The sequence below is a fragment of the Phyllostomus discolor genome, chromosome 5 (assembly GCF_004126475.2).
Source record: "Phyllostomus discolor isolate MPI-MPIP mPhyDis1 chromosome 5, mPhyDis1.pri.v3, whole genome shotgun sequence".
Classification (NCBI taxonomy): domain Eukaryota; kingdom Metazoa; phylum Chordata; class Mammalia; order Chiroptera; family Phyllostomidae; genus Phyllostomus; species Phyllostomus discolor.
Genome location: NC_040907.2, coordinates 45,527,463 through 45,554,937, shown reverse-complemented (window position 1 = coordinate 45,554,937; position 27,475 = coordinate 45,527,463). Strand labels below are relative to the sequence as shown.

General features: G+C 40.3%; 1 pseudogene; it reads right to left on the bottom strand.

Annotated features, from left to right (window-relative positions):
* Positions 1 to 4,983: 4,983 nt before the first annotated feature.
* Positions 4,984 to 27,417, bottom strand: LOC114496958 (annotated as a pseudogene).
* Between the last annotated feature and the right edge of the window lie 58 nt (positions 27,418 to 27,475).

The following is a 27,475-nucleotide window of genomic DNA, read 5'->3' as shown; positions in this document are numbered from 1 at the left end:
CTCTAAAATCAATAAAAACATATCCTCAGGTAAGGATTAAAAAATAAAATAAGAAAAATATTGAAGTGTGATATTTCCTACACTTTAGTTGTATTAGTTATTTAATGCTGTGTAATAACATTACCACAAACCAAGTGTGGCTTAAAACATTACTCAGTTACTATCTCATAGTTTCTCTAGGTCACACATCTGATCACAGCTTACCTCAGTTCTCAGCCCCAGGACCTCTCACAGGGCCGTGATCAGGAGTCAGCCAGGGCTGAGCTCTCAGTCTGAGGTTTGACTGGAGAACGGCCTTCTTCCAAGTTCACATCATTCAGTTCCTTGCAGGTTGTTGAACTGAGGCCTCAGTGCTTCTCACTATTGTCTTCAGTTCCTTGCCTCAGAGACATTTCCTTGTAGTGACTTACTTCATCAAAGCCATCAAATGAGAGACTCACTAGGGAGAGTCTCTAATTGATCTAGAGTGTTAGCCACTGAACTGCAGAGGAGTAAAGGGAAAAATTAATTTCTTTCCTTCCCTACATTGCTCAGCAAATACTTGGAACTGATTAGACATTACTCCCACTTTTCAGATGAGGAAAGTTGTTGATAACTGCCCTGCCTGGTATCAGAAGCTGTAACCCCCACCAAGGCTAAGGCTGAGGGAACGATCTTGGAACTGTAAGCCACCAAGGAGACAGGCTTATCTCCCTGGCAGGAGTGCTGCTTCTGCTACTTCATTCATAACTGGCCCCCAATGCTTGGTCGGCTGAACTTACCAGCCAATGACGGGTAAGATTCCCCAAGGGGGAAACAATCTGAGACAGGCACGATCACGTGGGAGGCCCCCAAGAAAGGAATTTGGGGGCTACAGCAAAAGGGGGTGATGGACCCTCGCCCCTCGGTTTTGACATACCCTGAGTCCTCATCATCTGGGAGAAAATCTCCTTATCTCTTGGTTGCCTTAGTTCCCTTGCTCCACCTAAGCCTGAAACAATGACAGGGTGGTGCAGTTCTGTGCTGAAAAGGGAGGGTTCCCCGGGTGATCAGGCCTAAGAAAGAATATGTAAAATCCTGTGAAACCTGCTTTGTTTAGGATGCTCTCAGTTGAATGATGAGGGTCCAGGGAAGAAGTAAGTTTGTTCCTTAAAGTTTTTTTACAGCTCTTTGACCCTGACTCAAAATAGGCACTCAGACTTCCTTGTTACCTATTGTTTGATACTTACTTCCCAGCAATGAGTAATGAGCTTTACCTGAATTCTTATGCAAATGAAACCAATAAAAAGCCTCTCTGGAGGGGGAATGGGGTGCTCTCCACACCAGAGAGAGTGGCCATTCTGTTCCTACTTCCCCACAGGACTTGGCTGTCTCTGTGTATGTTTTTCTTTTGTGTCGATGAGCCATCCACAGTGTTCTGCGGTCACTGCCAGTTGGTGAGCACACGTCAGAAAGTGGTATAGAAGAAATAACTTATCAAAAGCGATACTATTAAATTTTTAATAGAACTATTGTTTGTACCCAGGTCTGTATCATCTTCAGCCTGTGTCCTTAGTTCCTATTGCCTTCTTCATTAAAAAAATAATAATAGTAATTGCTAGGGTAATGGGTGACACCAGCTGTAAAAGAATTCACAAAGAGAAGAAAGTGTAGAGAATAAAATTGTTATTCACTGTCCAAGAAAAGAGAGGGGCATGGTGTGGAGACATATACCAGCATCGAGGGGTGGGGCTTTGAGCTATTATTAGGTTATAATTGGGTTAAAAAAGTGGGGAGAGGGAGTTGCTGTTATATGGCCCCTGGGCTGTTGGGCCATTGTACAGGAGGCTGCAGTTTGTTCCAATGTTATCTTCCACCTGTGGCTGCAGGAAGTGGTTAGTTCTGTTCTTGCTTTACAGTGATTTCCAGGCCTGGGGACATAAACTCAGAGGAGTGAAATGGCAGTCTTGCTTAACAAGGTCATAGGCCTGCTAGGCAAATGGGGCTGACTATGCTTTCAGCAATAATCATCAGTTACTACCTTCTTAATAGATAATATTTTCCCAAAGTGTGAATACAGCTTTCCTCAGCTAGCAAAATAATTCATTCAAAATGGTTTCTTGGAAAATACTGTGAGATTGTGGAAGCTCATCCTTGCTGTTCTCCCACTTCGATTTGTGCTGGTCTGTTTTTCCTCTGGGGACCTTCCCTGGCGTTTCTCTCTGAGGCATATTCTGGGTCAGGGAAGTCTCCCTAGGCCCTTCACCTGCCTCTGCCTACCCATAAGGGTGGCCTGTGTCCAAGGGTGGAGTCTTCCCTGGCCACCAAATGTAATAACTATTTTCTTTTCCCATTCTTCCCACACTAGTTCCTTTCTGGTCTTCATAAGTGGCCCTTTCCACCCATGAATATCCAAATTACAATGTATTTTAGAGAAAACTCTCTGCCCCTCTGAAACCTTCCTTTCTTTGTGGCAGACCTCTGACTGCTATATTCACATTTTACTATAGATAGTTATCACTGTTTGAGGTCTCACAGCTGACTCCATTGACTGAAAACAACACACTGAAGCCAAGATTCTGACCTACAAAAACATTTCCTCAATAGCCTGATATGAAACAAAGACAATCCCACTGAGGCCTTTGACCCAAGCTGCACGAGCCTGTGGAAGTTAATTGTTTGGTGATTTCCTGTACTTGAGGAACAAATGCTTCCTTTTCCAACAATAGACTCACTAAAGCCTCAGTCAATGCAATGAAATGAGGGACTGGAAGAGTAGCCTGTATTCAAATAACACTGAGTGGTAATTTAGACCATAATGTTTGCAGGATCATAAAGGTAACTACAGGACCACACAGTGTGAGAATTCTTAATTATAGTTCTGAATATTTCCGGAGGGGCTGTGGCCCTCCTATCAATGACTCCTTGATTTTTTTGCACCCTGTGGAAATCAGAACCTCTTTCTTACAAAAGAGAAAAAGGTGGGTGTGACTAGTATGCAAGCATAAACTACCAAGGAGACCAAACTCTAAAGCATAAAACAGAAGAACCTTTATGAACTGAATTTTTACTAACCAGTTTTTCCTTTTGTCTTATCTTGACAAAGATGCTTTCCTTGACCAAACTTTAGTGAGATTCCTCTAAGCCCTCTTTTCAACTAGGCCTTTACCTTGGACTTCAGTGTCTGCCTTTGTGGGCCCACATTGCCCAGTTTTAGAAAGAATCTTGCTAAGTCACTTTAGAGAGATTCCCCACCCCTGATATCTGGTCAAATGCCTCATCTGCCATCTCCCTGGTAACACGGGATCACCCTGGCCTACAATCAGCAAGAATTTTCCAGTTACTGACTGACCCCACCACCCACCTCCAACCTCTCCCCACCCCGTCCTGTTTGTTTCCCATAAATTGTCACTTTTCCATATAGTACGGGTAAAGACTAACTGGAACTTTAAGCAAATGTAATCAGTAGAGGCATCTATGGGATGAGCTGGGGCTTATGGAAGTTTTCACATTCTGTGTAAGTATGAGAACCCTACAGGAAGAAATCTATGTTTATAATAAAGCTTTATGGTTCTAACTTTCCCTTCCCTTAACTTCCTTTTCCCTTCTATAAATAGCCCTCCCTCTTGGCCGGAGTGTGTATGTGGCTTGCAGAGCCCGTGTGCACTGGGTAGTAACCCTTTCTGTTTCCCAAATAAATCCTTGTTGGTGACAAAAGACCTAGCTGATATTTTTTTCAGTCTATACTGAGGTTTCATTCCCTCTGTTGCAATAGTTTCTAAATAAAATATTTTTATACCACTTTACTGACCAACCCTGTTTTTCCTTTGATATCCACTTTAGTGGTCCTATGTTGTAGTCACATTGAATTATTCTCCACTTCTGAGAACATGTTTTGCTTTTCCACCCCACCCTGCCTCCTAACCTGCTTGGGAATGTCCTTGTTTCACTCTGCTGCCTGGTTGGCTCCTAGTCATTCTTTAAGACCAAGCTCACATCATTTATTAACCAAGTCCCCTCCTTTCCATTTCTAAAATCACTACCAGAGCTCAGACCCTCAAAATGTCTTGGCTGGATGGCTGCCAACAATTTATATTCACCAGGTCTCTACTGTTTAACCCCTTCAAATCTATTTTCCACCCACCAGCCAGAGCAATTTATTTAAAATACAAATTTGGTCATCTTATCCCTTACTTGAATTCTTAATGTCTTTCCATCAGCTACTAGGCAGAGCCTAAACTCATTAACATAAAATGTGAAGGTGATTCTTGAACTTCCTCCTGCTTATGTCTCTGCCATTTCATCTTTCACCCCTTCTTTCCTGCTACTTTTCCCTCTATAAGATGAAATTGCACTAGTCTCCCTCTAATACACATTCTCTGCCCCTCTTCACTACCACACTATTTCTGTTTTATATCTTTGCTTAAAGTGGCCTCTAAGAAATCTTCCCTAACTGTCTCTTTTCAAATATATAGGAATATTATATATAATATATACACATAGGATAATGTGTATTCCTAAATGCATATGTTATAGGAATGTTCTCTCTCTATATATGTATATAATATCCACCACCATGAATATACATCACCATTTCTGTATTTAAGAACACAATTTAAACACATACATTTCTGTATGTGTTTTTTTTAAGATTTCATTTATTTATTTTTAGAAAGGGAAGGGAGGGAGATAGAGAGAGAGAGAGAAACATCAATGTGTGGTTGCTGGGGGTCATGGCCTGCAACCCAGGCATGTGCCCTGACTGGGATTCGAACCTGCGACACTTTGGTTCACAGTCCACGCTCAATTAATGTGTTGTTTTATATTTATTAACTTTTCTCTGTTCCCAATAAGATTATCTCAATCTAAGGGCATGGACCAGGTCTCCTCAGTATCTAACCTACCATAATGTACAATGTAACCTTGATAAAATATGTATTAAGTAAAGAAATAAAAGGAATACTAGAAGTTCCTTTTTTAACAGAACCTGAAGATTTTACTGTTTTCATAATAAAAATATGAAGCTTAGAATAGGATCACTTGGACCTTTTTCTGTTTATACCCTCCTAATTCAGAATGCTTGCATCTCTTAATAGCCAGCATTCTCTTGGATCAACAGTTGGACTCAACACATTCAAGCCTCAGCACAATCTTCTTTGCAGTTTTAACCTTTTTGCTAAAAATTGGCTTAGTCTGTTCACCATAGCCACTCTGCTTCCTGTCATAATGCCGCTTTCCCTGTGCACACAGAGCATCCTGCCCTTGCACTCTGTCACTTTGTGGGGTTGGTGTTTGCCACATTTCTTACAGAAAGTCTTGTGGGTTTTAGGAACTTCACGATGTTGGTGAGAGTGCTATCGCCATGGAAAGAGCTAGAAGCTTCCTTATTTTAAAAGTATTTTTTCTCCACATAAATATTTCAATAACTGGGACTTTATCTGGGTTACTAAGCTCCTCTTTTTAATTGCCAACTCTCCAAGAAAGAAACCATCAGTCACTCACCCTTGAGTGTGAATTCAAGTTGCTGACTACCTGGCTCACACCAGTAGGAGCTGAGAGGCTAACTGGAATAGAGGGAAATACTTTTGCCATTCTTATTGGTTGTACAGCACTTTTGAATACTCTTCTTATATTTGGTGATTTCTCTACCCAATTGAATAGAAGCCAAGCCTTATGTTCTCAACCTTCCTTGCAGATATGCTTCTCCAATTTGGTACATTTGTACCAGACTTTGAACTGGCATCTTGGGAGATAAAGAAGCAGTCAAGACCCAGTGTAGCAAGAATGAAGCAGGTGCATTTGGATTTCCAGGGATCAGTAGTAGAGGTTCTATTAGGAGGGTCCATGGCCCACATTAGAGTCAGTGGTGGAAGCTGTGCTGTTTCTCTGGTACAGTTCTGTCTTGACATTTGGACATTGGTCCTCTAAGCCTGGTTCTCTCACCTTCTGGGAGATCCTGTGAACTTGATGTCTTTTTAGTATCCTTTTCAGTTAAACTAGTTAGAATATATTCCTACACATTCTGCCTAATACCATTGACTAATAGAAGTAGGGAGATAGAAGGAAGTACTTATTATGGTGCTTGAGTAAGACAAACCATAAGAAGGATGAGGGACTTAGGATGAGGGAGCAGCAATATAGACCATAAATCCTCGGAGGAGCAGGGGGATCATTACACTTTTGCCTACCTGGTTAATTTGCCTAGGGTCCTGGTAGGAACCATTATGGGCCTAAAAATAATTACTTATCCATCTTTAGTGAGCTAGGTGTATGCTGAGAAATACTGATATCTCTGGGTTTAGAAATCTGCAGACTTTAATCTTTTCATCGGCTCAAGTTCCCTGGTCCAGAGACCCCCTGACTTTTCTAATGCAGAGCACTCACTCAGCATTGGTGTAGCTCTTCCCTATGCAACTGCACTTCCTCTTTCCAAGGGGAAAAAGAGGGAGAGAAGGATAGGAGGGAGGAGCGGCAGCAGCAGAGTACCAAGAAAGGAAAGAAGGAGGGGAATATAGTTTGTACAGAGGAGAAAATGCTGGGGAGAGAAGATGTGCAAATGTCCACTTGGAAAAGGAGTATTATCCTGCTTCTTTTAAATGCTTCTTATCTTCTTGATTTTCCTCTCCCTCTAAGACATTCATTCAATACTAAGGATTTTGCCATTTGAAAAGTCTCCTAGGACACATTTCTTTGCAAATATTAAGGCTCATCTATAAATGAAAACTTAGATATAGGCCATCTAAATAAATGTGAGATTTTAGGGGAAAGTATATTCATTTATCCAGCAAATATTTATTGAGACTCTTTGTGTGCCAGGTGCTAAGCCTGGGAGCAGTGCCGAATAAGATAGATAAAGAGGCCCTGGGGAGCTTCCATTAGCATTGAGCTCATCTATACTCTCATGTTTCATAATCTATTACAATAAATGACCTCTCTTGAAATCATAGCAGTGGTAAAATGGCAGATTAAAGTGTCTATCCCAAGGTTACATACAGGTAGGCGCTTAGTATAATTGCTTTGTAATGATAAAGTGATGATACTATTAAAACTTTGAGTATAGGCAGTGTAATTTCTTGAACTTTATAAAGCAATGGAAAAAATAAATTTTTATCAAGAATATTACAAAGAGCTATAAATCAATCAGGTGGGACCTTCTAGATAGACAAATAGATGTATTTAACCTGTGAACATGCTATTAGTGTTACTGAAGATGCTTTCCTCCTCCTGATGTTTCTTCTACTTGACAGAAGCCTATTAGTGTATATATTAGTATAGTGCTTCTGATCTTCTGCCAACTCTGCGTTTATTCCACTCTGGGGGTGACGTTTGAAAAAAGAAATTGGACATGACCAACTCAGCTTCTTCCTCTTGGGATAGAGTTGAAAAGAAAGAATGTGTGTTTACCTCTTTGCCTCTCTAGGGACAGGCACTCCCCACACTGGGGGCAAAGGATGGGTCTGCCCAGTTCCAGCAGTGCCCACCCCTCGGTAGGTGCGGACAGACTCGGTGTTAGGAATCCACTTGATTAGACATCAGCTCTCCAACCTAAACTTTATCAGTGATAAAGGCTATTTATTTTGTCTCCCACTGCTTACTCTTATGTTTTCCCATTGATATGGGTATCAGGTGAGGAAAAGGAGCTAGTTATTGTCCCTTCAAATTAACTAAGATTGTCTCAATGATTAAGTAAAAAAAATGTAAAACTTAGTGGAAAGAGCACAAACTGTGACATGAAATCTGAATTTTGAATGCTGGCCGCGTGGTCTTGGTTGAGCCACCTAATTTTAGAAAATCTCATTTCTTCTTTAGTACCCTCAGAGTACTGTATCTAGCATTGTTGCAAAGATGAAAGATGATGTATGTAAAGTACTAAACACAATGCCCCACATTTAATAAAAAGTAGCTGCTGGTGGTAGCGGTGGTGGCGGTGGTGCTGATTTGGGATATCCAACACTGGTATAGTCACAGAACTATTCCTGCTTTCATGAGAACTGATCTCTAAGCAATAACACAAAATTTTTATTTTTATTTTTTTACTAATTAACTAAAAATACATTCCTCATATAAAACATTTTTAAATAATTTGGTAACTAAATATGTTTTTTTTTTAATCCAGGGGAGAAAATGAGAACCATTGTAGTAAAAGTGTTTATTTCCAGTTTATTAATCTCCCTTGATTGTCATAGAGAAAAACTTTGCTGGTTGTAATAAGGTCTTCTGTTAAGTCAGGCATGATGAAAGGAGTGCTGGGAAAGAACAAATCAGGCATCTTACTTCTGTAGACTATTTGTGTCTCCTCATTTTTAAAGCTAATGTTCCATGTATGAAATTGTCTCTGAGCCAGCATGAGATATCTGCTTTTTTTCCCCCTCACAGGCATCTTTCTGAACACAGTTTTTATCATCCTTGCCCATCTCTGCTGATTTCAATTAATCATTGGCAAAGGTGTGGAGTGTTTTGTGGCTGGATGACAGATTTATTTTAAAAAATCCAGATATGTTTCTATTATTTTTCTGATGCATGCCTTCCAAGGTTCATTGGGTTTGGAGATTTTCATGTTTAGCTCAAATAAATGATAAACTCCTATATTAATTTGTGACCTATACTGAAAAGTAACATAAATTGATTCCACGTAGATTATGCTATTTGTTATGAGGACATTGTTTTCACTGCTGTCCTGAAAGTTTATATTTAGAATATTTTCTCAGCAAAGTGACTATTTAGGTAAAAAGCAGGTAAGAATTTTCCTTTCCTCTGTTAGTAGTTTCACAGTTTGCATCATTCTTAAACAAATCTACCCATCAGCAACTACACAAATGAAACCGGAATTAAAGAAACAAAATAATTCTTTTGTGCTCACAAGTGGAAACAGTATGTTTTTACAAAGCGCTAATGAGCAGTTTCTAAGATTATAAACACAGTTTATTAGAAGGCCATGCTTGAGCATTCTATTACGGAGGGTTCGTACAAGGAGCCAGCCTATGCAGAGAGGTAGCTCTTTCAGACTGGAGCACTCACTCACACTGGAAGCCAAGAGGATACATCAAATGTATCAAGTACATGACTGAAAACGTGTATCTGGTATATCCAGACAACCAGATACTTTAATAACCAAATTCAGTTCGATTTCTAACACCAGCATAATAAAATCAAGTGATTTTTTTCCCCTACTCTTAAACAACATTGCCAAAGACAAAATGCTCTGTTATTGATGCCCAGGGAAATCAGGTTTTCAAACTTCTTTATCTCTTGCATCTTCTCCACTTTCCCCCAATGGGGATGACGAATTTACTAAAGTAATTTTGCTAATAAATATTAAAACTCTTTCGGTGACAAGCTTCAAAAACTCAACTCAGAATGCCTTAATCAAAAATGTGAATTTACTGGCTTTCGTTAGTCAATGTTAGATAACTTTAGGCATGGCTGGATTCTCAAACCAACAGTTTTCAATACGGGGTGAGACAAAAGTAGGTTTACAGTAGTTCATATGGGAAATAATACAATAATTAAATAATAATGCAAGAATAAACTGTGTCTTGCACATCTTTACACTGTGTCTTTACACATCTTGTAAACTCACCTTTGCCCCATCCTGTATAAATACAATAAAAGCCACAAATGTGGACCACGTAGGTAATTTAAAATATTTTTTTTATTATTTTTAAAGATTTTATTTATTTATTTTTAGGGAGGGAAGGGAGGGAGAGAGAGAGAGAGAGAGAGAGAGAGAGAGAGAGGGAGGGAGGGAGAGAGAGAGAAACATCAATGTGCGGTTGCTGGGGGTTATGGCCTGCAACCCAGAAATGTACCCTGGCTGGGAATCGAACCTGGGACACTTTGGTTCCCAGCCCGCACTCAATCCACTGAGCTACGCCAGCCAGGGCTGTAATTTAAAATATTTTACTAGCCATATAAAAAAGAAAAAACAGATGAAAATATTGTTGATAATATATTTTATTCAGCTCAATATATGCAAAATATTATTTCAACATGTAATCAATAGAAAATATTGAAAAATTTTACATTCTTTTATTTGTGCTAAATCTTTGAAATCAGTGTAATTTTATACTTATATATAGCACATCTCAATTTACATTAGCCATATTCCAAGTGCTCACTAGCCATGTGTGGCCAGTGACTACCATACTGGATAGTGCAGGTTAAAGCAATGCATCAGGAAGGTACATCTTGCTATTGCTCCACTCCACTTTTCTCTCTGTTGACCTCCACATGCAGCCTCATCTGGCTAACTCCTGGTCATTCTCAGTTTTCATTTTTATAATCCTGCCTATGGTGATCTTCTCTCCTACTCACCCTTATTTATTAGAGACGTGGTGGGGTTTGAATGGGTGTTCTTTATCATAAAGGTTCTGCAGGAAAGGATACACCAGTACCAATTCATTATTATTGATAAAGGAAAACTCAGGTACTGATCCATACAAAAGGTAGGATTTCACCAACTCCCAGCTCTGACTGCTACCCAGGCTCCTTCAGATGCAGAAAAGACAGAGGGTTAGTTTTGTCATCTGCACAACAAAAGGCAGCATCATTTACAAAACAGTAGAACTATGTCTGCATTTAGAGAGAGAATCATTGTTGTTTAATTTGTTCTGCCCCAAGAGAATTGGGGAATTATTTTTCTTGAGAGATTTGAAATATAACAAATGCAACAGCGAACTCCAAAAAGGAAAAGCACTGGAATGGAAGTTGGGAGGGCTGGCATCAGAGCAGTAATAGAGGCTGACAGCTGTGCCAGGGACTGTGCCAGGCACTTCATAAACATCTGTTTAGTCCTCATATAACTTCATGATGTATGTTATTATAATTCCAATTTTACAGACAAAGAGATGAAACTTTAGTGAAATTTTTAAAAAGATTTCCAAGGTGATAGTGTAAGTATGTCTCAGTGCTGATCCCAAGTTCTTAACTACTTTGCTATAAAGTCCTCTAGTAAGTGCATGACCAACCATAATATGTAGCACTTGACTTTATTATAAGTGCATCTGTATGATAGAACCTCTGACTTAGTCATACCAATAGGGTTGCAAATAGAGTTCAAATTTTCCCTGTGCTCTTAATACACTGGGCATTATTCACTGCGGTAAGAACAGGTGAGAAATAAAGAAGGGGCTTGGAAATAGGAGGCAGACGATAGGTAGTTACTAAATAGCTTCAAAATAGTATGACTAATAATTACAAAAACAACAGTAAAAATAGCTAGTATTTATTGAGTACTTACTATGTGCCAAATCCCTGAATTATTTAATTTTATCCTCCCAACAGTCTATAAAACAGATGTTATTATTTCTTTCATTTAGGTTCCCTGACTTTAGGAAGTAATGGCTACGCCATCTTATTAGAAACCCCCAGCTTGCTCATCATTTCCCTTGGGAATTTCTTCATAATGCTCTTGAATATTTATTTATTTATTTATTTATTTATTTATTTATTTATAGAGAGAAGGAGAGAAACATGAATTGGCTGCCTCTCATATGTGCTCCAAATGGGGGCTGAACTCACTACCCAGGCCTGTGCCCTGACCAGGAATAGAACTGATAACATTTTGCTTTGTGTGACAACACCCAACCAACTGAGCCATATAAGTCAGGGCTTGTATAATTTTTGTTGTTCCTTGTTATTCAAAAACTTTCCTTCTTTGGCTTCTATGACATGACATTTCTTCATTCTCCTCCTACTTTCATTCTTTTACCTTCTCCACTTTTCTCTTTTAAAATTCAGTTTCTAACTTCAGCCTGTTCTTTCTCTCAGTTCACACATTTTCCCTGCTTTCATGGCTCAAGTAACATTTGCTTCCATATCTCAAATTTCCACGACGATGCTGATGATTCCAAAGTTGGCCTAATGGATGGACATTTCTCCCCAAATGCCCTACAATACACTTCAGACTCCATTCGTGCAAAACTGAATTCCTTATTTCCTCCCTAAATTTCTTCTTCCTATGTGCTCTTACTCAGTAAATGTTATTCACCATCATCTATCCAGGTGCCCAAGTCAGAAGCCTGGGCATTATCTTTTGTACCCCTCTGTCTTTCACCTCCTATAATGAACTGATAAGTGAGTCAACTCTCCCTACTAATTACCCCTCAAACTGGTCCACTTCTCTTCATTTCCACCCCAGCTACCTTAGTTCATTCCTTTTCTTCTCTTACTTAGTATGATAGAAACTGCTAGTTGTCCCCAAGAAAATTCATTATCCCTTTGTTTATAGTAATAAACCTGTTTTTTGATTGGGCACATGGCTTCAAAGAATACAGACTGGTTCCTGGCTATCCTTGTAGCTAGGCAATGGTCATGCATCTAAATTCTGGCTAATGGGATATGAACTGCAGTGATATAAAACATCCATGTTTTCATCTTTCAGGCTGTATGCATATATGGTAGTGGGGAACCATCTTGGAACATGCAGGTGAGGACAACACTCCAGAGTCTGTGGCCTGGAACTGCTCTACCAGCCCTGGACTGCGTATGCCCAGACTAAGTGAGGAATAAACTTTTATCTTGTGCATACCCCTGTTATTTGGGTTTATGTTACAGTAACCAGATTTATAGACTAATACCCTTGGAATAACACAACAACCTTTTGGTTTTCCTGCCCCTACTTACAACTTCTCTTCAATTTGTTTTCTTCATTAAACTCAGAGTAATTATCGTAGAATTCAAATTTGATCAGATTGTCTTATTCCCTGCCATTTTCTACTTAACCATGCCACTGCTTTCAGTGCATCCTTTATATTCCATAGCCTGCATCAAGTCCTCATTAAAATGGCCTCTGTTTTATTTCTCCACTTCTTATCATTGCCTACCTTGTATGCCAAGCCTAAATCACATAGAACCATTTGCCATTTCATAGACTAAGGCAAGCTCTCATACCTCAGTGCATCTGTACACGCTGTTTACTCTGCCTGAAATCCCCTGTCCCCGCCCTCACCAGTTTCTCTGCCTGGCTGGTTTGTACTTCTCCTTTAGGATTCAGGTTACCTCCTCTTGGAAGTTTTTCTTGCCCATGCAAGAATTGGTTATACTTCTCTCTTACATATTCCCAAAGTATTCTGTGTATATTTTTATCAAATAATTGATATTTACTTGTCTATTTCCCTCTCCACCTATACCCTATCAACTTCCTGGAGAGCAAGGATTATTTTCTCAATGATACTGTATTATCAGGCCTTATTACAGACCCTGACACACGGTAGCACTAAAAAAATATTTCTTCAGTGAGTGAGTAAGTCAGTGAATGGATGGATACCATGGAGTCATGAAAATAGCATTTGAATGGAATATACAGATCTGACTTTTGAACCTGGTTCTGCCACTGGGTGGTTTGAGTTAAAATTATTTCACTCCACTTCAGTTGAGCCAGATAAGCTCTCAGGTTCCTTCCAGGTCTATGATTTACAAATACATTATGTAGGGATAAGTAAAAGTATGTAAACTTACAGAACTGACAACCTTAAGAAACTAATTATTTTTTGTACTAAAAAAATATTTTGAAAAAAAATGTCAAATAAAACTGTACTTTCACAGCAACATTTATTTCTACTTATAGATTTTAAACTGTTTTTATAAAATCAATGATTTTAACAAAACCTTTCAGAAATATCTATTATAATCTCTGTTTGAGAAGTAGAGAATGTGAAACTCAGTGTTATTAGGTGAAAGGGTTCCTGGGCCCAGTTCCTATGTGTGTGTCTGTGTGTATACGCTTCTCCACACCAACAATTCTCAGACACCAGCAAGGTGTCCAAAAAGTCATCTCTATTCTGACACAGTCTACCTGAAGATAAAATCAGATTCCACAGGTAAAGGGCTCAGTCCCACAAGACTGCCTCCCACTTCAGATACCAACCGAAGGTTGTTATCTGTGCTACTGATCAACAGGCTGCAAACTGGAGATTCCAACAACCCCTGCAAGGTTGTTACCTATATTTCTGATTGGCTATAAATCAAGGTTACCACAACCCCCTCCTTGGAATCGATTAATTTGCTGGAATGACTCACAGAACTCAGAAAAAAACATTTACTCACTAGATTACTTATTTACTGCAAAAGGATTTAAAGGATACAGATCAACAGTCAAATGAAGAGGGCTAGATCCCAAACAAATGAGCTTCCATTCTTGTGGAGTTGGGGCCAGGCATGGTGGCACGTGGAAGCTTCCCGGTTTTCCAATGAGGAAACTCTCTGAACCCATCTTTTTTTCTTTCTTTCTTTTTTTGTTTTGTTTTGTTTGTATGGTGATTGATTCAACTTCTATGCCATCTCTCCTCCCATTGCTTTTATCACTCAGGAAATTCCAAGGGTTTTGGGAGCTGTGAACCAGGAACTGTGGCTCACAATTTCACATTAGATAATTTATTAGAGCCAGCAGCAAAGACAGAAGCAGAGTCAGAATCTGACTCAGAACTGTTTTGATAGTGTTGGGGAGGGCAAGAATTCTTGCCTTACCCTTCTTTTTCTCTTATGGCTAAACTAACAATACAATTGACACAAGACCAGATTAACAGGATAAAAAACAATTTAATACATTTCACAGGACAATCATAAATAACGCTTGGAGAAATGATGAATCAGACAACATTTTATACTTTTAGACAAAGGAAAAATAAAATGTAGAAAAATTAACAGGAAAAAAAGTGCTCACTAGAAAGGAATCTAAGCAAGTTTTGGGTATTTGTGAGTGAGGAATCTAAATAAAGTTTGGTCCTGAGAAGGAAATTAATAAAGGGGCAATAGGGTTTGTTTATACAGGCTCTTCAGCCCAAGATCTCTTAGAGCTAGTAATAATATTGTCTCTTCAGGCCTCATGGAGAGAAAGGGTACCTTTTATAGGAGAGATTTATTTCCTGCATTCAATGAGACAATGAAGGTCAAAGTACCCTTTGGCACTGGCTGCTTGTCTAGTAATGTTATTTCAAAGTAATCAGTATGCCATTGTGGGATATTTGGGGGCAACCTATCTTGGGCCTCAACAATAAAGTATTTATCCCACCTATTGTAAAACACTTGTGTGATAATATAGAGAAAAACCAGTAGAGAGAATGTTACAGAACAAACAAGGGGGGCCTGGGATGATATACTATTATTGAAAGAAGCCCCCGGGTCCGTTATGTCCGCCGCCAGAGGAAAAACATCTCTCAATGCCAGAGATTTGTGAAAAAGCAAGGAAATGTTTATTTAATGCTATACAAACTTAAAGTAGTGACCTAATGTCTTTATCAAAAATCCCAAAGTCCCTTAAAACAAAAAGACACAGTCCTTCCTTCCTTCCCCTTTGCCCAGTCCAGAGTACCGTATCTCAGGAAAGGAAATAGAAGTCCATGGCTCAGGCAGGCCTCTGGTTATTCCCAGTTAATACTCCATCTCAACTGGGAGACCTCCCTGGGTTCCCAGCACCCTCAGCCGAGTTGCCGGGATCTCTGCTAAAACCAGGTGGTGGTTCCCCCTTCTAAAGCTGTGGGTGTCCCCACTCTGGCAAAGGCACGTGGTCCTCTCTCCCAGGGCCACGGGAGTCCCCACTCTGCCAAAGCCACGTGCTTCACCCCTGCGCAATGGCTGCAAGGGGCGGGGGTCGCCACTCTGCCAAAGCCGAGTGGCGGTTCTCTGCTAAAGTCGCTTGGTGATTCTCTCTCTCAGGGCTGCGGGAGTCTCCACTCTGTCAAGGCTGCGTGGTTCTCTCCCTCAATGGGCTGTGATCCTCTCTGCACTTCCACAGCTGCATGGTTCTCCCCCTCAGGGCCGCGGGAGTCTTCACTCTGCTAAAGCTGTGTGGTTCTCTCCCTCAATGGCTGCCATGTCTTCACTCTGCTAAAGCTGTACAGTTCTCTCTTGCAGGGCTGCCGTGTCTGGGTTTAAATCCCCGTGCCAGTCTTCCTCTACAGCCCCATTTCCGACTTCTCCTACACTTGGCCTTACATGCCAGAACTCATATCCTTCCAGCTTTACTGGACTGCCATCATGAGTCTGGGCAGGTGTGGCCCCATGTCCTGGAGCCAATCATCTCCAAGCTCCCACGCAGGCGCTGTAACTTGGGGGACCTGCCCCCAGTTACATCTTGGTGGGGAAGTTACTTCCAGTCCCCTGGCTCAGAGCAAAGCTACAGCTATTTAACATATCTAAGCGACTAGCCAAAGGCTATAGATATGTTAAATGACCACACCAGAGATTAGCTGCAAGGCTGTTGCTAAGAGAAACAGCTTTCAAAGGCCCTGCTCCATGCATCCCTTCCCCCAACCCACACCTGGGGAATGGGGGTGAAGACATCCTAAAATCTCCTAGACACCTTGAGTTTTGGACCCCATTTTAAATGCCCATTTGGGGTCCCCCCTCTTGGCTGCACCCTGTAACAAGAGTAGTGAATTTTAAAACAAATTGTAGTTTAATTAAAACAGCAAATATAAAAAATAAGGTATAAGATGACTTTCTCTGTTAGAATCATGTAATTATGGGTTTGGCAACATTCTTAAGGGGTAATCACCTACTCTTCCCTCACCTTTAAGCAAGGCTACATCAACTGGTCCTTAAACAGATCAAGTTATGCAGTTCTCTAAAGTATTTGGAAAAATAATAGTCTACAGTTCTTTTTCATACTTGTCAAGTGCCATATGATACTGATAACAACGGATTTTTATTTATGATAATAATCACATAGTTTTGTCACCTTTAGTTTATAGCTAAGGAAAAGATGCCCAGAAAGGTTGCCATTTGCTTAAAGTTGATAGCAATATTGTGGCAGAGCCAGAACTAAAGCCCCAACTCCAACCGTGTCAAGGAGAATTGTGACTTTGAGAACCTTCTCCGTTTCACTCGCCATATCTCTTGGTAAGTTTTCAATGTGGCCCCTGGCTCCCCAGCCAAGGTCTTATCTTTAAGTTTACAGACTGAACCAGTTATAGCAATGACCCCATCCATCTGAGGTTCTCATCCTTTCCTAGCTGTGGTAGGCAGAATTTTAAGATGGCCTCCCAAATTCCTGCCTCTGGTGTATATGTTCTGTGTAAGCCTTCCCCAAGTGTGTGGGTAGAACTTGAGTATACAATGAGATGCTCACCTGATTTGATAGGTTACATTATGCAACAAATATATGATGGTGGTCACCTTTGGCCACATGGTGGTAGAAAACAATATACCAGCATTACATGGTTATATTTAGTGAGAAAATGAAATGTTATCTGAATGCAGCTTTCTTGATTTTCCTTATTTCCACCTCCAAAATGCTCCATGGGTTTCTATCCCTTTCCTTCCTCCCCAGATAGCAGATAAAGGGTAACTTTTTTTGCTTAAGATTATCAGAAATGTCTCTTTCACCCTGGCTACTGTTGGCTCAGTTGGCTGGAGCATTGTCCCGGACACCAAAAGGATGCGGGTTCGATCCCCAGTCAGGGTGTGTATGGCAGGCAATCTATCAATGTTTCTCTCTCTCTTTCTGTCTCCTCCTTCCTGTCTCTCTAAAAAGTAATTAAAAAATGTCCTTGGGTGAGAATTAAAAAAAAAAGTGTCTCTCACATTTAAAATTTTTCTCTTTTCTCTTACTTCTTCTCTACAACCTACAAACATGTAGGGTTTCCTACCCAACAGAACTTTGCCATGACTCCAACTCTTGAACTTTGGTACTTCTTCCTCCCTCCCTCCCTCCTTCTTTTTTTCTTTCTCTCTCTCTTTCCTTTCCTTCCTTCCTTCTCTCTCCCTTTCCTTTCCTTTCCTTTCCTTTCCTTTCCTTTCCTTTCCTTTCCTTTCCTTTCCTTTCCTTTCCTGCCTTCCTTTTCTTTATTGCCCTCTCTCTCTCTCTCTCTCTCCCCCCCCCCCCTCGCTGTCAGACCTGTTTTTTTCCAGATCTACCCTACTGTTCCTAAACAATGCTAAACTTAGCTGGGCCCAGATCCAGAATCAATAATCCCTAGCAGGTTTCAGATCCTAGCCCACTGAAATCAAATAATAGCACAATAGGGCACCACTGACACTGGTTCCAAGCTGGCCCTTGAGCCAGCATTTCTTTTACTTGCTTTATTTCCTTAACCCCTGACCACTTGGACCTTTTAGTCTGGCCACATGATAGAGTCACTCTGTGAGCTTTCAACTCTCTTTCTTCTCTGGTCAGCAGGTTGTCTGCTCCCTTCTGACATCATACTAAGTTAGGCCTTTTTTTCTATTCTTTTTTTTTACTTAGAAAGAATGATACAATGAATTCCAACATTCCCATCAACCATCTCCAACCATTATCAACATAAGCCCAATGTTAGATGATTATTTTGTATGTGTGGCCCAAAACAGATAACATTAAATTTATCACTCAACATTTTTGAGTGTGAAGTTGAACGGAGTTAAGTATATTCACAGTGTTGTGCAACAGATCTCCGGAACTTTTTCATGTTTTAATACTGAAACTTTATACCCACTAAACATTAATCATGTTGGATTGTTTTTAAAGCAAATCCCAGAACTTACATAATTTAATTAATAAATAATTCAGTATGTGTCTTCAAGGATAAAAGTCTCTCTCTCCAGCCCTCTCTCTCTTTGTGGTATAACCACAAAACCCATATCACACCTAAATCAAGATTTCAACAGGATGACATACTGAACAGGAGATAACTGTAAGAGGGTTTATTTAAAGGTTGTAGGTATAGGGAAATCAGTGTATAATGCAGTAACCTAGTGTAAGTGGCTAAGTTAACACTACCCTAGTGTAAGGGCTAAGGAAAGGAAATGGTTACCAGAACCTGGAAGGAGAAAGAGTCTAAGGAGTTGGCTATCCTGAAAGATACAATGTCATTTGGTCCAGAGACACAGCAAGCAAGAGGTGTCTTTGTAGGGAGGGAGGCAGGGGACTCATACCCTGATATTACTCCCCTCCCTCCCACAGTTTTCTTGCTGGTATCTCTCACTGGACAAGTGCATCTAACAGATAAAGGGCATGGGAGCCCTGCTAGTACAGCTCATGCAGGTAGGCCTTCTGGAGAAGAGAGCAGGGTGGAGGCTGTATCAAGAGGAAGAAATGGAAGCTATCTAGAAAATAATAATACTTATCATCTCTTAATACACAGTCAGTGATCAGAATTTTCCAACTGTTTCACAAAGGCCTATTTTGAAGTTGGTTTGTTTTCTTTGGGCCTAGAAAATGCCATATGTTATATTTAGGTTGGTAAGTGCGATAGTTAATTTTATGTGTCACTTTGATTGAGTCACCAGGAGCCCAGGTAGGTGGTCAAACATTATTTTGGGTATTTCTGTAAGGGTGCTTTGGGTGAGTTTCATATTTAAATAAATACACTGAGTAAAGCAGATGACCATCCTCCCTAAGCTGGGTAGGCCTCATCCAATCAGTTGAAGGTCTGAATAGAACAAAAAGGCGGACCTTCCTCTGAATAAGAGGAATTCCTCCTAATGGCCTTTGACTTGGGGCATCATTTTTTTCCCTACCTTCAGACAACTCAAAATGAAACACTGGCTCTTCCTGGATCTTGAGCCCACTGGCCTTCAGACTGGCACTATCAGTACTTTCCCAGCTTTCCTGGTTCTTGTGCCTCCTGACTTGGACTAGAACTATTACGTCATTGGCTTTCTGGGTCTCCTGCTTGCCAACTGCAGATCTGGGACTCAGATTCCATTTCTGCATGAGCCAATTCTTATAATAAATCTCTCTCTCTGCCAATTGGTTCTGTTTCTCTGGAAAACCCTGGCTAATATAATATATCTCAAGTCTATTTTACTCTTTTAAATGATACCTTTATTGAGATATCATTCAATAAGAAATATATATTTGGTCTTTGTCCTTGAGTCCTGATGCAGATCTTCTAAAAGCCTTAGAATTTTTGAGTGATAGAAGTGACAGGAGCACATTTTGTTATTTATAACAACCTCCTTTCAACCATGCCTGAGTTTATGCAAATGAGGTGACTCTTGGTGGCCCCAAGATAGCTTAAGGATGGGGGCTGGTTACCAGAGGAACCAACCTTGTGATTAAAGGGTTGGAACTTTCAACCCACCACAGATCTGTGCAGAGAGGAGGGGCCAGAATTGAGTTCAATCACCAATGGCCAATAATTTAATCAATGGTGCCTACATAATGGAACCTCCATAAAACCCTCTAGATGATAGGGTTTGGAGAGCTTCTGAGTTGATGGATATATTCATATGCTGGAAGACTGGTGTACCCCAACTCAATGGGAATAAGACCAAATAGTAAGAAGCTAGGAAAATTCCCTGGCATGTGGAATAGGGAAACTGAGACAGATTAATTGACACAGTGGTCAGCTAATCCTCTGAACCTGTCTCCAAGGCTCCCTGTTTTCTGACTTCCCAGTCAGCTAAGGCAGTCAGCTGGGGCTCTCCTGTTGCTTCCTCTTAGCTGGGCCCTTCCTTGTTTCCCTGTCCCCAGCTTTAATAAATGCACCCTCAGAGTCACCTGGACTTGTGTTGTGAAATCTTTCCTACACAAAGTCAAGGACCCACACACTACAGCTGGCCCTAGGCAGACCCACGCAGGGCCAGGTCTCTTGTTCAGTAATATGCACAGAAGCTCCTGTGCTGGGACCTTTCTGCACCTCACCCTAATACTGTTTCATTTGGCTGTTTATTCCTACTGTTTATAGTGAGCTAGTGATAGTAAGTAAAGTGTCTTCCTGAGTCCTGTGAGCCATTCTAACAAATTAATAAAGCCAAGGAGAGGACTGTGGAAACCCACTGAATATAGAACTGGTTGGTCAGAAGTATGGGTGGCAACTGGTGTCTGAGGTGAAGGCAGTCTTCTGGGATTGAACCCTTAACTTGTGGGGGTCTACGCCAACACCAGGTAGCATCAGAATTAAACTGAATTATAAGGTCACCTAGTTGGTGTCCAGAGAGTTGAAGTGGTTGGTGTGGGGAAAAAACTTCAAATGTTTGGTGTCAGAGTGTTATGAATAAAAACAGTTCAAGATATGACTTACACATCATACAATTCACCCATTTAAAGTATACAATTCATAGTTTTCAGTATATTCATAGAATTGGGCAACCATCATAATTAATTTTAGAATATTTTCTTTCTTTTTTTAAAAAAGATTTTATTTATTTATTTTGAGAGGGGAAGGGAAGGAGAAAGAGGGAGAGAAACATCAATGTGTGGTTATCTCTTGAGCACCCCCTACAGGGAACCTGCCCCACAACCCCGGCATGTGCCCTGACTGGGAATCAAACCAGCACACTTTTGTTTCACAGAACCGTGCTCCATCCACTGAGCTATATCAGTCAGGGCTAGAATATTTTCATTACCTCCAAAAGAAGCACTGCACCCATTAGTAGTCATTTCCCATTCTCCCTCCCTCTCAGCCCCTGGGAATCACTAATCTATTTTCTGTCTCTATGGATGTCTATTCTGGACATTTCATAAAAATGGAATCACACAACTTATAGCCTTTCCACCTGGCTTCTTTCATTTAGCAGAATGTTTTCAAGGTCCATCCATGTTGTAGCACGGTCCAATAATATCCCATTGTATGGATATACCATATTTTATTCATTCATCAGTTGGTGAGCATTTGGGTTGTTTCCATTTTGGGGCTATTACAAATGGTGCTGTTATAAACATTCATATAAAAGCTTTTGTGTGAATATGTATGCCCAAGAGAAATCTTCATTTCTCTTGGGTATACACCTAGGAATGGAATTGTTGTGTCATAGGGTAACTATGTTTAACATTTTGAGGACGTGCCAAGACTATTTTCAGTAGTGGCTGCACTATTTTACATTGTTTGTTTACCAGCCATATACAGGGGTTCTGATTTCTCAATCTCTTCATCCCTGTATCTGTCCTTTTGACTCTTGTAATCCTAGTGTATGTGAAGTGGTATCTCACTGCAAGTTTGATTTGCATTTTCCTGATGGCTAATAATGTTGACCATCTTTTCACATGTGTTTTGGCCATTTGCATATCTTCTTTGGGTAAATATCTATTCAATTTATTTGTCCAATTAAAATTTGGTTATTTCTTTTTTTGTTATTGACTTATAAAAGTTGTTGATATAGTCTAGAGAAAAGTTTATCAGATAAATGGTTTGCAGGAAATTTCCCCATTCTTTGGTTTATATTTTCACTCTTGATGGTGGTGTCTTCTGAAACATGAAATTTTTTAGTTTTATATTGTCCAATTTACTTTTGTTTGCTTGTGCTTTTATTTCATTTTTTATTTAAAAGAAATTCCTTGCTGTTTATTTTATTGAAGGAGCCATGTTATTTTGTCCTGTAGGATTTCCTATATTTTCAATTTTTCTAATTGAAATCCTGGGGCCTTGCTTTATTCCTTATATTTTTCTATAAAGTGATAATCAGATCTAGAGGTTTGACCAGATTTGGATTCCAATGTCAACCAGGAACTTTTCATGGGTGGCATTGTACATATCCTAAATATATCCTCTTTACATCACGTGAGGAGGAACATATTAACTAGTTGACTTTTGTGTCCATAATGTTAAGATTGACCAGTGGGTTCTATTCTCATTGGTCTGAACTAACCATATAAAATTCTCCAAAAGGCTCTATTTAATGGTTTATCCGCCCTACTCATTTGATGAGTACTGCTGTCCAATAGAGCTTTCTAGGATGGTGGAAATGTCCTACCATCCAATATGGTAGCCTCTGACCACATGTGGCCATTGAATACTTAAAATATACTTAATATATCTGAAAAATAAGTTTTAAACTTTACTTAATTTAAATGTAAATGTTCACATGTGGCAAGTGGCTGCTGAATTGGATGGTACAAGCTTGGATTCATTATTTCACCAGTGGTGATATTACTTTTTCATTAGCTAGAATTCTTGTATACAAACTTTCCCTTACCAAATCTGACAACCTCAATACACAGCTCATCAGGAAAAGCATACTGTGGGCCTGGTTTTTAAAAATCTTTTTATTTATGTATTTTTAGAGTGGAAAGGGGGAAGAAAAACATTGATGTTCAAGAGAAACATTGGTTGGTTGGAACTGGCAAAGTTCTCAGGCCAGCACTCAATCCACTGAACCACATCAGCCAGGGATAGGCCTTTTTCTCAAGTGGGCACTGAGCCTGCTTCTATAGGCAATTTTTATTGGGGTAGCCTGGCCTTTTGGTCCTTCCCAGCTCTGTAAAGCAGCAGAGCTATGAGGGGTAAATACATTCTATTTTGGTTGGATTGCAATTGTAGTCCATGCATCATTTTCAGGGGGTCTGGAATAGATACTATTGGTGCACCATATTTCTCCCTCAATGCTCATCTTTGATTTGTGCTGCATCTGTGGTGGACAGTTGTGCACTCAGATGGCTTTCCAAATGAAATACCTACCGTATCTCTCAGGAGTTTGGAGTGTTAACATCCCAGGATCAGCCTTCAACCAAGGAGTTTAGAAGTCATTAGCTAAACACTCAGCCTCAGAAGGACAATTCAGGTATATACTATACAATTCTTCAGTGAAGGTTGCAGGCAGGGTAGAGCCTCGCTGCCCGTTGTGGTAACACTTCAATTACACGCCTTTTACTGACTTTCTCCTCTTTGTTCCACTCTCTCTACTCCTTCATTCTAGCTTCATAGGATCACTTCTTAGCAAACTATCTGCTTCCAAGTCCTTGCCTCAAACTTTGCTTTTGGAGACATGTACATTAAGGCAAGATCTCAAAATATTTCAGCCCATGGCATTTATTTGCTCAGAAATATTCACTGAGTGATTATAATGAATCAGACAGTGTACTACATGCTGGAAATACAATGGTGAACAAGAGATCAAGTCAAATGGGTTATACAGATTAATAGGGAATACTTGACTAGTGTAGTAAACAATATAACAGTAAACATAGGTGTTATTAGTTGTGAAGTGTGGGCAGGTGTAGAATCCCTGAATTGTCCCTTGCAAAAATCATATTGCTAGGTGTTAAGAGAGAGTGAGTGACAGAGGACAAGGCAGACAAAAGCATCTCTAGCTTAGACTTTGTGCCCAATTCCTAAACTTCAGTTTGGGATTAAAGAAAACCCAGTTGGCATGCCCCAGTCATCTCTTCTTCAGGGTAACACTCATTTGGCCTTCGTAGAGCCTTCTAGTGGAGAGAGCCTCACGTCAATCTTATTGCATGAATCCAGTGGTACTTCATAGAAGATCAAGGTTAAAAAAAGAACCACTCTCTATCTCCTTCAAAATCCCCAAAGAGAACACACCCTGCCTGCAAAACCAAAACTTAATTCCTCATCACACAAGAACTCTGTGGCCTTAGAACCTTGACCTTGCCACAACCATAATCTTCCTAAGTGCTATATTAAATGGGGAAACTGGAACTCAATAAATGTTAGAATGTGGAACTAATATGAATCTTTCTCCCTTTTCTTCTTGTCACACCCCTAAGTCTTCTGCTGAAAGGACTTCAGAACACTGTGTATACCTAGTGAGAAAACTGTCCTGACGCTTTCTTACTTAAAAGTCACTGTTTTGAGGCTATTCTGCCAAATTGGTCTTGGCTTTTGGTAAGTAGTTTTTTTGCCAGTATCTCCCCATCATGGGAGACTTGGGTTCTGAATCCATCAATGGCTCAGCCATTGATGCTCCAGAGCTCCAGTCTTTCCACAAAGTTTTTTTTTTTAAGATTTTATTTATTTTTAGAGGGTAGGAAAGAAAGAGAGGGAAAGAAACATCAATGTGCAAGAGATATATAGATTGGTTGTTTCTCACATGTCCCCAATCGGGGACCTTGCCTGAAACCCAGGCATGTGCTCTAACTGGGAATTGAACCAGTGACCTTTCCGTTTTTGGGACAATGCCCAACCCACTGAGTCATACTAGTCAGGGATCTACAAACTTTCAACAGGGTAAACATAGAGTTAAACTCCCTGTTTTCACTGCCATATGAAAAATGAACATCCTGGTGATAACCTGGTCTTTAAATGAAGCTGAGAACTGATGCTACCTAGAACTTGTGGAGCATCCTCAATTTTTCCTATTAGTAGTTAACACACATTTTACTTGTTTATCTCTTCAGCCAGACTCTAAAATCTTTGAGGACACAAATAGTGTTGACTAAATAAAGGCTTCTATCAAGTTAAGACTCTTTCATTTGCTAATGACAGAAAACTGAATAAACTCAAATTAGCTTAAAGCAAAAACCACAAACCAAAAACAAACAAAACCTCAGCACCTTATTACTTCATGTAACTGCAAAGTCCAAGGAGCAAGTAATGTTATAAGGAGCTCATTTCTTCCTCCTGGTTTTCATTTTTTGCTCTCCTCTCTGCTATGTTTGGCTTCACTCTCAGGCAAATGAGATGGAGGCCCCTGGTGCAGCACATGTAATTTTTAGCTTTGATAGAACCCAATTGTCTTAGCTTGATTCACGTGGCTATCTCTAAACTAGTTACAGAAGTCAGGGGAATGTGCTTCTCTGCTTCTCAAGGCCTAGGCCACACACATTCATCCTTTAAACTGGGAAGGCTTTGGGGGGTGGGTGGGGATCAATCAGTTCCATAGAAGTATAGCGATGTGGGTGGAGACCTGTGTGTGTGTGTGTGTGTGTGTGTGTGTGTGTAGGGGAGTAGTATGGCAAACAGATGCTGGTCAGCCAGTGCAATTCCACTCTCTTCCTTTGTTGAGTTCCAAGAAATTCCCTGAGATTGGAGCCCTGTGAACATGGATATCTGCCAAACTGGACTTGTCTGTGACTGCCAGCTCTTCCCTAGAAGAGGGGGTATAGAAGTGGAATACTCCCAAAACTCAGTGTGTCCTGCTTACAGCTTGGTCCTGCAAATCTTTCTGCTGCTCTAAATGTTCCCAGCAAGCTGCACAGTGCATGCAATGTCCTTCCAGACGCTTTGGCAGCTAGTAAGTCATGTATACAAAGAACTATTCAAAACAGAGTGTGGTCAGTTCTTCAACAGAGTAGTGAAAAGATGTTTGGAGAACAGAGATAAAGGCATACACCATCTGGCTGGGAGCTTGGGAGCAGACAACCCATTCAGGGACTAGCAAGCACCCAGAACAAGCTGAAGTGTAATGATGAGTAATGATAATAACAGCAGCTAATACATATAGTACTTACCATATGTCCTGTTCTAAGAACTTTACATGAATTAACTCAGTGAATCCTCACTATAGTCTTTCAAGTAGGTGCAATTATTTCCTTCGTTTTAGAGTTGACGTTAAGTAATTTGCCCAAGGTTACATAGTAAGGAAGTGGCAGGATAAGATTGGGTTCCCAGCTGGAGTGTCCCAAAGGCCTGGATACAGTGTTAGCCTTGACTTACAGTTCTTTCAGCAGCTATTTCATCATTCCCAATGGACTCAAACTTCCTGAGAGCAGGACTGAGTCTAGTGCACCTTTGTTTTCTCTAGAACACTTAGGTGGGCTCTACACTTAAGTTTATTTAGGTGGGTTCTACACTTAGTTAGAAGCTACATATATAGCCTCTTTGAATAGACTATCTTTACTGGAATGAACATCTTTATACAAAATAGATGAATGAAGTCTTTCACAGTGGTTAGAACACTGGACAGGAAGTTATGGCTCTGACTAATTGAAACATTCACCTCTGACTCAGTGTGTGACTCTGGGCAAATAATCTAATGGCTGAATGCTACAAAGTTTCCAGCTGTAAAAGACGAAAACAAGTATCCCATGTACACAGTAAACAAAGTGTCCAAGGACACAGTAAAAATATAATAATAAATACATATATTAAAATCTTGCTATACTTAAAAGGGAAGGTACAAGAAACCAAGATTTTTTTCTTTATTTCATTATAACTTCACTAATCAGCAAATATTCCCTAGGAGCTAAACGATCTAGACACTATGGGATTACGACAGAATAATAAAATGATTTCTGCTAGTCCCTATTTAATAACCGGACTTAATGGGTAAGATCAAGTTAGCGAGGTAAACATAGAAATTATTTAGTAGAATGTGAAGTTGGGAAAGTACATGGAGCTCACTTCGTCCAACATATATAAATAGGAAATGAAATCTAAAAGAGGGAAGTAATAGACCCAGGAAGAGTGCTATCAACGCAGAAACACTTGTCCTCAGAGAAGAGGTCTGGGCTCTGGGTTTGAAAGTCAGTCGAAGAGGTTGGTCAGACGAAGATGGTAATCTGCGTGACCAGGGGCCAGTGCTTAGCTTCTCGGAGCCAATTCCTTCTCTCCTAAATAGTGATAACAGCTTATTTCAGAGAGCTGTTATGAATTTTAAGTAACACCATGCGTGTAAAACTTGAATCTAGGGCCTAAGCACCGCAAGTCAACTCTTATTATTATTGCTTCAGTAGGAGAAAGGTCGTTCCTGGCTCTTTTTCTGTAACACAAGCCATTCTCTCTCCAGTCAGACCCCATTCACAAGGTGAAAACACAACAGAAATGTGTTTTTGGTTAACAGGTCGGAGATGGGCGCTGCAGGAACCCGAACCGAGCCATCCCGGGCTGCAGAGCACAGCACCCCCTCGGCAAAGTCCATCTTCCATTTCCTTCCCCCCTTTTCGAAAAGGACCCCCCCCCGCACCCCGCCCCCCGTC